General features: G+C 37.1%; 1 long non-coding RNA gene and 2 pseudogenes across 1 annotated transcript; all 3 read right to left on the reverse strand.

The window, feature by feature from the left end:
- Positions 1-1,629: 1,629 nt before the first annotated feature.
- On the reverse strand, positions 1,630-4,057 carry LOC149111089 (uncharacterized). The gene is made up of 2 exons (XR_016207836.1): positions 3,906-4,057; positions 1,630-2,083 (listed from the first exon to the last, which is right to left on the reverse strand). It is a non-coding gene; the product is annotated as an uncharacterized LOC149111089 (long non-coding RNA).
- LOC149111090 (uncharacterized) lies at positions 2,105-3,313 on the reverse strand (annotated as a pseudogene).
- Positions 4,058-4,918: 861 nt separating the features above from the next.
- Positions 4,919-5,679, reverse strand: LOC110040090 (uncharacterized; annotated as a pseudogene).
- Positions 5,680-12,867: the final 7,188 nt, after the last annotated feature.

Here is a 12,867-nt window from a genome sequence, read left to right on the forward strand (position 1 = left end):
CACGGTTAAATCACTACTGTGTACAATCTCAAACAATTTGAGGCAAATTCCAGCAGATGAACAAAAACATGTTTTGCCTTTGTTTCAGATTGACATCAAATGTTCCACTGATCTGTAGCCAGGGATTGGCTAGCACCACTATTTTGAAAGGCATGGATAATCCAATTTAGATCAAAGTTGCAACGACCCCCAACCCACAAAACTAAGAAATAAACACACATTGTGTGATAACAGAGAAAGCAAATGTGGGCAACAACATCAACGAAAACCATGTAATTTTTGGCAACATCCTTCGAAAGTCATGATACAAATAATTTACTGGAGAAACCATTTGCAAGAATCAAAATCTTCATTGCAATTAGAGTTTAGGTCGGACATGCAAATCTCAAAGGTGCATATCTTTCATTTTAATGCATTTCTGCTTGTTGAATGAAAATTACTCTTAATTGCAGTTGTTGATGCAACGCTTGTTGGGAATCCTACATGTAGATACAGACCTCACTGCTCTTGTTCTGTAAATCAAGTTGTTCTAACGCTAACCAGGTGCATTTATATGACAAATGCAGAGAGGTGTGTATCAAAGCAAGGTCACCTCCACCCTCGCTGCTATTCAAAGGCCAGGTTACCAAACAGACAACTGTAAAATGGTCTATTTGTGCAAGTCATCCCCAAATCTCACATTTTTGTGCATAGCTTTGTTTTGGCTTTTTTGCGATACAAATTAAGATTATTTATTTTGGGTAGAGAGTTATTCATGTCAATTTCAAATAGAGATTGATCTTGCATCGTGGTCACTGTGTGTAACACTGATTTTGAAATGTACAAGGTACACGCCATTGAACCCACCTGTCAACAAGTTTATGATACCCCCTCATTGCTGATAAGGTCAGTGAAAACATTTTTCATCACAAAGTTGAAATAGACAATTTTAAGTTCTGAAACTTGTCTATTTGGTAACAACACTACATTGTAATAATTTAGTCAGTGTTTTACTTTCTAGAATTGTGAAAGAAATTGAAATGAATTTATGGTAAAACAAAGAAAAGTACTCATATTTCATGAAAATAACAGTAAAATAAAGTAAACAATAAAGTACAGTAAAATTTCCATGGCATAAAATCACAACTGAAGCTGCGTAGCTGGAAACTGAGCCCAGTGTAAACATGAATGAAATAAGCTTCTTTGCATCAAGGTGCAAATGAGCAATTTTAAAGTTAAAAAATACAACCAAGAACTACAGATGAAACACTTGACAGACTCACTGCTCTGCCCTTGTGAGATAACTTTAAGAATTCCTAGGAAAAAATTCCTAGGAATTCCTAAGAATTGCTAGGAATTCCTAGGAATCTAAGGTGTGAATTTTCACGGTAATTTAGACTCAGAATTCCTAGGAATTCCTAGGAATGCTAACTGAAATATGCTCACCTTGAAAATTCCCTAAAATTCCCAAAAATTCCTAGGAATTTCTGAGAATAACTTGGAATTTGTAGGATTTTTAAGAATAAGTTGGAATTTTTAGGAAAATCTGAGAAAAACTGGGAATTTCGTATCATTTGTAGGCCAGACAAAATTTTGATGAAATGCCTGGCATTAAAATAACAAATGTAGTCACTGATATCACGTCAAACAGGTTTTCAAGCAATGGTTTATTACATTGGCTTTCATGAATTAAAACGTAAGAATAATTATCCTGTTTCTTTTTTGTTACATCAAGAATCAAAAGTAAAACTGAAAACAGATTTGAAGGTCAAACTTTTGCTGGTGTTAAACAAAATACATGTTTGATAAAAAGAGACCTTTTTCAGATAATTTACTTACTCTTTTTAGTTTACAAATCCAACAATTTTCCATACACAAGATTTTAGCTTAAATTATTGTTATGTGGAACAAATCTGGATTTTCGTGATTGTAATTAATGATAAGAACAAAACTGAAACATTCATTAAGATTAAAAAAAAGGCTGAGTTTGGGCAGACTTAGCTGCTGTTCAGTTATTTCTGTTGATTCCGCAGCTTCTTTTGTTGCCCTCTAATTAGGGTGTCAACAGCTGGCCTCTTCATCTTATATCTTTGTTCTGTGACGCCTAAAACAAAATTAAAAAAATATATTACATTTTGATATATATGAGGTACTGTAAGACTGAGATCCAAATATTCATGTGCTCACAGTTTAATACATGCAGCTAAGTAAGACCTGACTGTAAGCCGGTTGAAATGTTTAAAAAGAAGACTTAACAGCTTTGGCTGCATCACCGTAGGCATCGTTCCTTGTTGTTAGTTCAGATACGATTATCTCTGCCTCACATGCACCCTCAATTTCTCTGGCTAAGTCAACAATAGCATCCGCGACGTCATTTGGCGGAGAAGATCTCAAATCATTGGTGCCCACATGTAAACAAATTTGGTCGGGGGATATTTCAATCGTAGGAATAATGTGTGATTTCATGTCATGAATGTTAGCTCCAGGGAATGGCTTGACAACTACTCGGTGACCCACGGCTTTAGCAACTTTTATACCATGAACATTCTTTATGAGGGAGTCTCCGACAATGACTGTTATCCGCTCGTCATTCTGTTCTGAAGCCTCACTGTCGGTACGGTTAGGCTTGTTGTTCGTGGAGGTATATTTAGATTTCATTCCAGTTGAAGACCTTCATTGTTTCTTGTTAACACCAGTTTTAACAGTTTTCCAGTGTTCTCTTGAGACTCTTGATCCTTAATTTCATCTTGAATCAATGGCTTTGAACTATGCAAATTTGCCAATGATGGCGTAGTATCTGAAATGTTCTCTCGGCTTTCTTGGTACAGATCTTTCGAAATAATTGAAACAAGTTTTAAGGAATCTCGCTCCTCTTTTATACGGTTGTAACGTTCGCTCATGGCGGCCATCTGTGTACAAAAATAGTCGTTTTCTTCTTTAAACCTTTTGATCGAAGACTCCAACCTGCTTCAGTAGGACAATCATCCGAGCAGGACATTTTTTGTTTGATGTCACGTATCTCAGATTTAAGATCTTCAATGAGAGGACTGAGACGATGATAACATGGACAATTTCTAACCTCGGGTTGGTCATCATTAGTCTTGACAGCCTCGATGTCTTTAGCAATGCTCTCGTTGGTAGGACTCGGGCGAGAGTCTTCATTCAAAATTGCTGACTTCGGTCTCTCAGACAAAGCGGCTTTATTCCCTGCTTTAGTTAAACCTCACATGTCAAGTTCAGACTTGAGTTCTTTAAGGCTACGGTTTTTAAGTTCTTTTCTTTTTAAGGCCGTTCGAAGTAGTTGTTCGTTGTTACTCGTCCCACCATTGCCAGATTAAATAAATAAATAAAATAATTGTGAAGGTGTTTGGATACTGTTGATAAATGTTACATAAATCTTGAACTTACAGTAGATTAAATCAAGGTTTACCTTCTATAAGTGTATCAACAACTCTCGAATTGGAGGATATATTTCACAGGTTTTAGCCAAATTTAGACATTAGAATTATTAAAAAAGACACTTAAAACATTAAGGGAACATTTAACTAATAGAGCATTAACACAAAAGAATATACGGATTGCCATACAGTCATGCTGAAACACACTGAAGACATATCAAACTCATGCACACTGTGGCTGCCTTGTTGGATTTTTTGTCAAGAACTTTGACTGGAATCAGAGAGGACGACTATATTTGTTTCATTTGAACAAGTGTGGCGACAGAAACGACTTGTTATTCACAAATCAGATTGTTTCAGCGTGCACTCTGGGCAACCTAAATTGTTTGCTTTAGCCAGAATTCATTTCATGCCATTACTGAGTGACCCACTCTTGTATAATTCGTGATGATAAAGTTCATTCAAAAGCTTTTCTTGAAATACAGGGATTTACTTTGTATAATATAAGGTTACTTAAATTTAACTCACCTGATAATTCTGTACATGGCTAATCTGCCCTTTGAATTTTTCCCCATTGAAACGTCCACAGTAAGACTTTCTTTCAGCTCCAAATATTCGCCAAGAAAAACTTGTTTCTCGTTAATGACACTCGTGCTGTTTTCTTCTAGTCACTGGACTGCAGTAAAAACCATTTTGATATGATTTTGGAAGTGAAATCCACCAATACGCATGAGCGATCAACCGGTAACACTGAATTCAAAGATGGGCGCCAAAAGAGAAAGAATAAAGCAATCTTTGTCACGTTCAGTCACGAGGATAGTCACGTGAAAATTTGCGTGCTGTGATTGGTTAAGTTGATCAGCTGAGGAGCAAATGGAAATAGGAGAAGAAGGAGAGAGAGACTGGCAATGAGGTTGCTGGACCAGATGCTTTCGATGTCACATCTGTTTCCCTTTCCACGCTGTTTTGGTGGTTTTATTTTGAAAGATGGATCTTGCTTCAAAAGGAAAAAACTACAAACTTTTTACGAAGAAATCAAGGAGGAAAATGGAACGTACTTTAACTGGTTGATCTGTTCCCAGCGGTTGTCAAGATAACAAAGGATTGAGAGTCACTTAAATCAAGTTCACTGCAAAGGTAAGGAATTCAATTTTTGTATAGGGATTTTCTGTTATGATTAGCTATAATTCTACAATAAATCAAACTGCAATGCATTGTGTGCTTTTAAAAAACCCAAAAAGCCACAATACACCTAAAAGACTTCAGATCGACCTGAGGAAACGAGATAAATTCTTTTTATATTACAGTGAAACATTGAAATGGGTTTTGGCCCAGCTTTGGCTATAGAATTACTTATCTGAGAAATGGAGTAGTAATTTGACATTGGAATAGTAAGCATTAAGTCAGGATCAATTTCATCAGATTTATCAGGGTTGGATATCAAATTGGACAGGTCAGTATCTATTAGCTGATTGAACTGAACTGACTATGAGCCATTTACAATATTAAACTCTTGATCATTAGGGTTATAAAGTGGCAAAAGTTGCAAGGAATTCATTTTAGTAGTGAAAAATTAACTGAAGTTTGTATAAAGTGAATAAATATAAATACATATGAATAATCAGATGTTGAAAGATACTCATCTGTTATTAATCTCAACCAGATAGTCTTCGAATTCCTCGTGAGTAGGGGAGCGTACAATGCGTGAGGTCTCAGTCTCTCTTAATAGGATCTTCCCGTTGGCAGTCCACAAAAATTTATGATTGTGCTGTTGTTTAAATGCATTAATTCTTCCAAACAGTCCTGTAGGTGGTAAACAACTCATTGATATGAATCTTATCGCTGAAGAAACTTTTGCCCATTTCAGCTTGGATAGATGGTAGTAGGCTAGACTTCTTTCCTATCAAATTCTTTTTCTTCTCTTAAAGTTCTTCTCTTTTATCTCTTTGCACAAACTTTACTATAATTCAGTTTTTTACCTTCTTTGTATCTGGAAGTCTGTGGACTGTTGATATCTGGTCTTCACTTAGGCTAACATCATTAAGTGAGCCCAGCTCTTGAACTAGCTTTTTGGGATTATCCAGTTGCAGAATGGGAATACCAGTGATTTTGATACAGCCTCTTCTTTGACTTCTCGTTGTATGCTGGGTAAAAATTTTGTCTTCCATGTCTTGCAAAATTCATCTACTGTTAGATAGTTTTTGTCGGGCATGATTAACTTAGATAATAAGTTTAGTTTTAGCTGCTAAAATTTCACGATCGGCCACCATGACAGCTTTGTAGCCTCTCTATGACATTCAGCTTTTCCACTCACCAAAGTTTAAGCCTCTGAAGTGCCTGCTATCCTGAAGAAATTTGTCTCGAAAGAAGGGACTTTGGAGGCCGCCATCTTGAAACTGTCTTGGCAGGCAGGCTGTGTTTTTGTGAAGTCATTCAGTCCGACTTGAAATTGGCAGGAAGGAGAAAAACCTGCCACTGACTTGGCACCGTTCACAAGGTCAGCAAAATCTATTTTCTCTAAGCAATTGTCCACTTCACTATCTTCAATGCTTTCATTCGGAATTTGGAGCATGTTTGGCTCAAAATAGTATGGCTCTAGAGCAGCCATAACCCAGAGTGGTAGTTAAAAGGCTTGCTGGAAGCCATTTGGATAAAATTTCTTGGAAAGAGTGACGTCATGAAAACGCAGCCTGGCTGCTGAGTAATGTTCAAAATGGTGGCAACAATGTTAGAATTTTAGGCTACTTTGGAGATGAATTTCACAAAGAAATCCTGCACTTGACCAGGTGAAATTTTTTCTGTTGACATAAGCTTCTGGCTTGTGTTCTGGGGTTTGGATCAGAATTTGTGTGCCATCAATCAGCCCAATGATACCAGGAAATCCCCCTTCATCTTCAAAGACACGTTTTATTTCTTGCTTTTGATTTGCTGCAAAATAAATTTTTCAAAGTGAAAAGAAGTCTCATTGTAATTGAAAAATTCCCCACCTACATCTTTCATAATTTGGAAGCTGTTACTCACTGTCTGGCCATTTGATGTATTGTCCTAAAAGATCTACAGCTGCCTGTGAAAATCAATTTAGAATTTGGTTGACACTACTCATTGAAATGTTAAATCTGTTGGCGACAGCCCATGCAGGCTCTTTATTCCCCATACTCCACAGGAAAGCCAACACTTGCTTTCCCAGCAGAATGGCAGGTCTCCCTTATGTGTTACCAAGGGGTATCCTCCCATTCTGGTGGCTTCCTATACGAATAGTTTGCATGTTTCTCATCATATGAAAATGAATTCATCCAGCAGTTAGGATGGCTCGGTTATTTCCACAAAGTTATGAATTCTATTTAAACTGCGTCATGTGTGGCAAGAGCCAATGACACAAAACAATTGTGCCATCATCTTCAACCAACAACTGGTCAATAATAACTTCTAAATCATGGAATATTTCCAAGGCCAACAAAAATGCTAATGTTTTCCACTCAGTAAATGGTTTGAACCCAGGAGTATCAGTAGTTCGTATAGTGTGATCGTCCGGGTGAGTGCACTCTGGTGCAGTCAACCAGAAAATTCTGTACCATTCACCCCAGGAAATTTCTAGAAATTCACACCAGAATTTTTTGTCAAATCGAAAGTATGGAATCAAACTGCTTGTCATTGTAATCTGTGTTGTGTCAATGCTGTTCATTCTCATGCAAATCTTCGCTACCAACAGCACACTGCATCATTTTTTATCTATTTCTTTCGAAAGAAGGTAATACTCTTGATACAAAGAACTGTTGTCTTTTAAATCAGTTCAATCATTACGCCATGAAGTAAACAGCATAATAAGTTCATGGCAGTGTTTTTCTGGCTGAGATTTTCCTTTGAACCAAGCACGTCTAATTATTCTGGCTTTTAAATGCTGTTTTGGTTTTCCTCGTTTTCCAACCTGTGTGGTTTCTTTTGACAGTCAAAGTTCGTATTCATTGTTTTCGTCATTGTCTCAACGCATTGATGTCTGTGCCGGCTGTAACCAGCATTGACGAGCATTGGCCTTTGTTCCACATCTGACATCATAACATTTGACCAAAATGTCATAATCTATACTCAAATTCTGCAAGAGGAAAAGATCTTTCCAATGATACCCAGATCAGAGTGATCAAGTCAGTGGCACCTGAAATATGCACGAAAATGCTCAGAAATTTGAGTGAAAAAATTGGAGTAAAATTTTCTTTGACTACACTTGGCTACTCCATGGTAAGAATTGCACTTCTCAATGATGCTTCCCTGGAATTTTTCAACTGAAAGCAAGCCCAGTAGAAGGTCAATCACTGCAGCAAAAAGTTAAGAAAGGGAGAAAAATAGGTCCGCAAAGCGTACTTGTGTGGGCTTAGATTTACTTTTATTTCATACAGTTGGAGTGCTAGTTTTAAACGTCAGTATTTGGGAGTTAAAGCACTACAAGTGAATAGGCCATTACTAGAAAGATAAAGGTATAAATTGAAATAAATAAAGTACTATTGATTATTAGGTATCAACATAGGTGAGTTATTAATTTTATTGAAGACTGTTTACAGATATCAAATTAACTTACACATGTACTGTTAAGAAGGTTTGCTGCAACATCTAAGCCAGTTACATGAGGGTCCACAATAGGGTTCTCAGATCCCAATTTCCCGCCCATTTTTTCCTGTTAATCCCGCCTCCTGCCCTTTTTTGCTTGTAAGTCCCAATCCCGCCCATTTTTCAAAGACATTTCTCCGTTAATTATCAATTTGATAAATTAATAATTAATTTAATTATTCACACAGAACCTTTTTTAAAAATATATATCACATAAAAGATCACAAAAGGATTCAATGGGTAGCAGATAAGTAAGCACAAATGATTGTAGCTTTTCTTTCGCTTAACGGTTAATTTACTGTTTTCTTTTCTTTTGTCCACGTATTACTGAAAAGAAAAAGATTGTTTATTCCCAAATTCAAGACATCGCCTGTGAACACACTTGACAGTTTCTTTCAAAGGTTTCAGCATCTTCACTTTCCTTGAAATCTGGGCTCAGAACTTTTCTTTCTGAATGAGGGCATTGCCGCTTGCACATCCTTTTCATAAGACATGGCGACCAATTTATAATTTCCCATACTTTGTTCGGTAAATCACTATCACCACCATCCGGTGTAGCCTGTGAGTAGGCTCACCTTTGAGTCATGCGCGAGTGGCAAAGAGCAAAGCGAACTTTCTTGTCTCATGACTTTGCCACTTAATTTCACTGCGCATGCTTTAGCCTGCGTCGCAGACAGTCTAAACCACCAGTATAGGGCTTATCGGGGATTTTATGATACGCCAGGCCAGCACGCTTGTGTTCGTGCTCCAACGTGAGCCTGTTCGCAGACTACATCCGGTGTGGCCATACTGGCCAGAACAAGCCAAGCGCTCTGGAGAAGGTCGAAAGATTAGAAAAACTAGAAAGGATCGGGGTCTCAAACGCAAGCTTCGAAATTGTCAGAAATGGAAAGATGTCATTGATGTCAGAGGCCAACACAGATAATGGTAATACGACTCAAAGACCTCATACAATCTCATGATTTTAATGTAGTCTATTGATAATGGATACGTTTGACAGAACCTGACAGGGTACACAGCCGTTGCTATTCCTTACTTGAAACCTAACACAGCTATACTAGTCTGTGAACAGGCTCCCAGCAATGACGCAAAAAATTTCGGCAAGCGCAAAACAGAAGAATTCAGAGGGCAAAGCGATCGGGGCGGGCTCACGAGGAGCCCATTCGCAGGCTAAGCTATATGCACAGTAGGTTTGTTTCTGCCAGCTCGTGGTATTTATGTGGTCACTTAGAAATTTAAATCCCCTATCCCGCTCTGTTTCCCTTGCGAATTCTGCATCCCAACCCCATAAGAACACGAGATCCCGCTCCTGCTCATAACTGTAATTCCCGCCCCTCTTTTCAGCTCAAATCACGCATATCACGGCAAAAATATGCCAAATCCCGCATCCCACCAAACCTATTGGGGACCCTCTTACATAATAAAGTCAGCAACTGAGAATTCAACAGTTGGTCCCAAATAGACACCTTGTCAATGGTGTCGATACCACTGAAGTTCTGAACACGTTTTGTCATGACTGGAAAGAAATGTTGTCACATGGAATAAGAATAATCAATTTGCATACGGGAAGTAGGTTCTTTTGTTGATTGCCAGCTTTAAGATGATCATATTGTTCATATAGTTTGCATGCTTCTTTTGATACATGAAGATCCTTGTGATGTTAAAAGTATATGTTGATGTTTGACTAGTAGTTTGCATGATAATTTCTGGATAGAAGAGTGCATCCATGTTTGTTTCTGGATTCAGTATTAATCTTCAAGTGGCTGTTAGCTTACAGTTGTATAAAGAGTTGTGTAATAGAGCTACCAGCAACTCACATGAAAAGTATACAGTACAGGTTTATCAGCTGAAACTTGATAAAAAGTCAAATGCTACATAACAAACATAATATATAGATTTAGGCCAGCCTAAAAGTGGAGCTCCTCAGTTATTTTTCGGAATGTTATTACTAATGAAAATAATCCAACATGTATGAGGTAAATTGCGAATGATTTAATAGTTTCAGCCAGATTTAGTATTACATCAGCAGATCGAGGTGTAAGATGGTGTGATTATGAAATATAGAGCCATGATTTCAAGGATTTCTGGGAAGCCACCAAAAATCTTGATCACATAACAGAACTGTCTTCTGTGCTTTTTGGTGGCATTTCTTGTTCTTTCCTACCTTATTCAGAAAGACAAGGCATTGTTATTAACCATTATATTCTTCATTAGTTAACATGGGGACTCCCACACAAAAGAAGTTTACACATTTTTTTGTTGTGGGGACTGATTGAAATGCAGTGGTTACAATATACTCAGTCCCTGAATCTCTACCAAATGTAATCTCACAAAAATACCAAAACAGTATACATATGTTAAAAGTTGGAAAGTTTTGTTTTCTAACTTGTCCCCAAAGATACATTTAGCCATCTTCACTATTGTATGGAGTCTCCTCCTGCTGGAAGGGTTTGCAATAAGCAAAATCACCCTCGCATGAATGGTAATTACGATATTTTTTTTGGCTGATCATGAATACTTGCATAGGCTTCTAATAATAATTTTATTATTCAATTTCAATGTGATTTGTTCTTTTTCTCGACTGGCATTGTGGACTGCAAGAGCTGTTATTGGGTTCCATTAATTAATTTTGCTATGATTAAATTATACCAAGAATTATCAGTAAGCTAAGAGGAAGTTATATTATGTACATGTATTTTGTCTGCACTACACAACCAAATGCACTCCAAGGTTATCAGGCATAAGTACATTTGTCAGAAGAGCCCAGCATATCCAAGATATGTTTTGATTGACACATCACTTAAGATAATTTACAGCAAAATGGATAAAAAATACATCAATATCCTACATGCACCAAAGCCAGACACGGGGTTACAAGGCAATCATTTAAACAACAGATTGAAATAATTTATAAAAATTAATTAGAGAACACTATTTCTACAAAAGAATGGAACAAATTAACCTTATCGGACATTGCGAATGGCAAGGCTGTCTGTAGAATGTCACAAATTTCTCAACCCTTTCTTTCTACAAAAATGCTAATCCTACAACTTTGCTTAAGACCCAGTTCTCCAATTCGTGTTAGCAAAATATCAATTTATGCCATGTCCAATGCAGATTATCACAAAATTGATTTAAAAGGTCAATAAATATCATTTTAAGGCCAAAAAGCCAATTATTTAAATAAACCATGAGTAAATTATCTCTAAGAAAAACTGATTAATTTAACAGCCACTTAAAAATAATTAGTTAATATGTTTCTTAATAATGTAATGCAGTTTATCTGTCACAATGTTGCAGCTATGATATTACTACAAACAGGATGGGTTGCAGAACTGAACCTCCAAGTCAGTTTATTCAATGAACTTGGTGCAGAATTGATAATCCCATGAAGTTGTCTGTAATTACAGAGAAACCAAACAAAGCATTACAATCATAAGTAATGAATAACTGAACTCTTTTACATGCATGAACAGTGTATGTTCCATTAATATTGGGGACCTCTCAGAAGCTGCGTCCATGATAAATTAATATGTTCCCAGATGCCTTTGTTTATAGAACTTTTCACAAATTAATATATCTGACATAACAGTGATCTCTGTGTTCTACAACAATTAGTACACAAGAAAAATACACTCAGTAAGATATTGTTTACAATAAAAATCAATGTCTATGAGCAATCATAAGGACCTTAAATTTATAGTTCCTCAGAAATATCTCACCAGGCCATGGTTGCTTTGAAAATCTTTCATGTTTTAATACAGGCTGCCCATCTGTAAACTGTTCATATATTGACTGACAGGAACAGGCATGTAATTCCTTTCTTTGATATACAGTGTACTTCATTTTTAGTTGTTTACTGTTTATTTTTAGTTTAGTGGTGAATCAAATGCTAGGGGTTGGTACTCCAACTTTCACAGTGGCAGGCTCTGCCCTGAGATACAAAGCAAACTTGCATAACTGTTATGAACTTCGTGACTTGCTTTCAAGAGCAAATGCAATTTGCTTCAAACAAGAAACTGGAACATTGCAAGTTACAACAATGTGCACAGTCCCAATCACAGGGTCATCCAGGCTGTTTGGTTGTACATATAACTGTACAACTGTGTATGAGTTGAGCTTCCAGAAGAAAATCAGAGTTTGTCAGGATAAATACTGAAGTTCTTGCTTACTCAATGAATGAATGTGCAGTTCCAGTAGATATTCACACCCAACACCCATTGATAGCCAGTCTTTAGAAATTCCAAATTAAAGTATCAGGAATCAAGAGCTCTAATAGAGAAAAACCCCCATGTGGGGTATGAATCTTTTCTTGAAGAAAACAATGTCTGAGAAATCATTAAAGTGCACCTAACCCCCAAAACTTTTTTTTCGCTAAAACAAATCTAGACTTTATTTAAAGCATTTGGGCGAAGAAATTTTTGAATTTGGTTGAATCCTCGATTTTCTATGCCCTTTCAAAGTTGCAATTAAGTGTTTCATGACCGTGTTTTAGGGAGTCTGGGGCGGCGGTACCTGATGACGTCTACCCAGGAACCAAACACAATAGCACCTCAGTCAACTCTCTGTATTTGCTTGAGAAAATAGAACGCAAAACTAATCGTTCCGATGTATTTTGGGACTAAAACGTCCAAGTTTTGTCTCAGAATCATTTCTTTTTCGTCACTGGAGTCAGAGTTAAGTTTCGATTCGGAAGGCTCCGAAATAAACTTCGATCGAGCACGTTCGACAACTGTGAACTCACTGCTTAGAGCTTTGAGAGCAATTTACAATATTTCAAGCGACGACGGGGAAGACGTCTTTGCGGACGAGCTGCTTGTATATTAGGGATGGAAAGCTAGATACGAAGTGGAGGAGCAGGCAAACGAAAACCAGGAAAGAAAACTCAAGG

Source organism: Orbicella faveolata, unplaced genomic scaffold (assembly GCF_042242905.1).
Source record: "Orbicella faveolata isolate gen_17 unplaced genomic scaffold, um_ofav_v1 contig_24, whole genome shotgun sequence".
Classification (NCBI taxonomy): Eukaryota; Metazoa; Cnidaria; class Anthozoa; order Scleractinia; family Merulinidae; genus Orbicella; species Orbicella faveolata.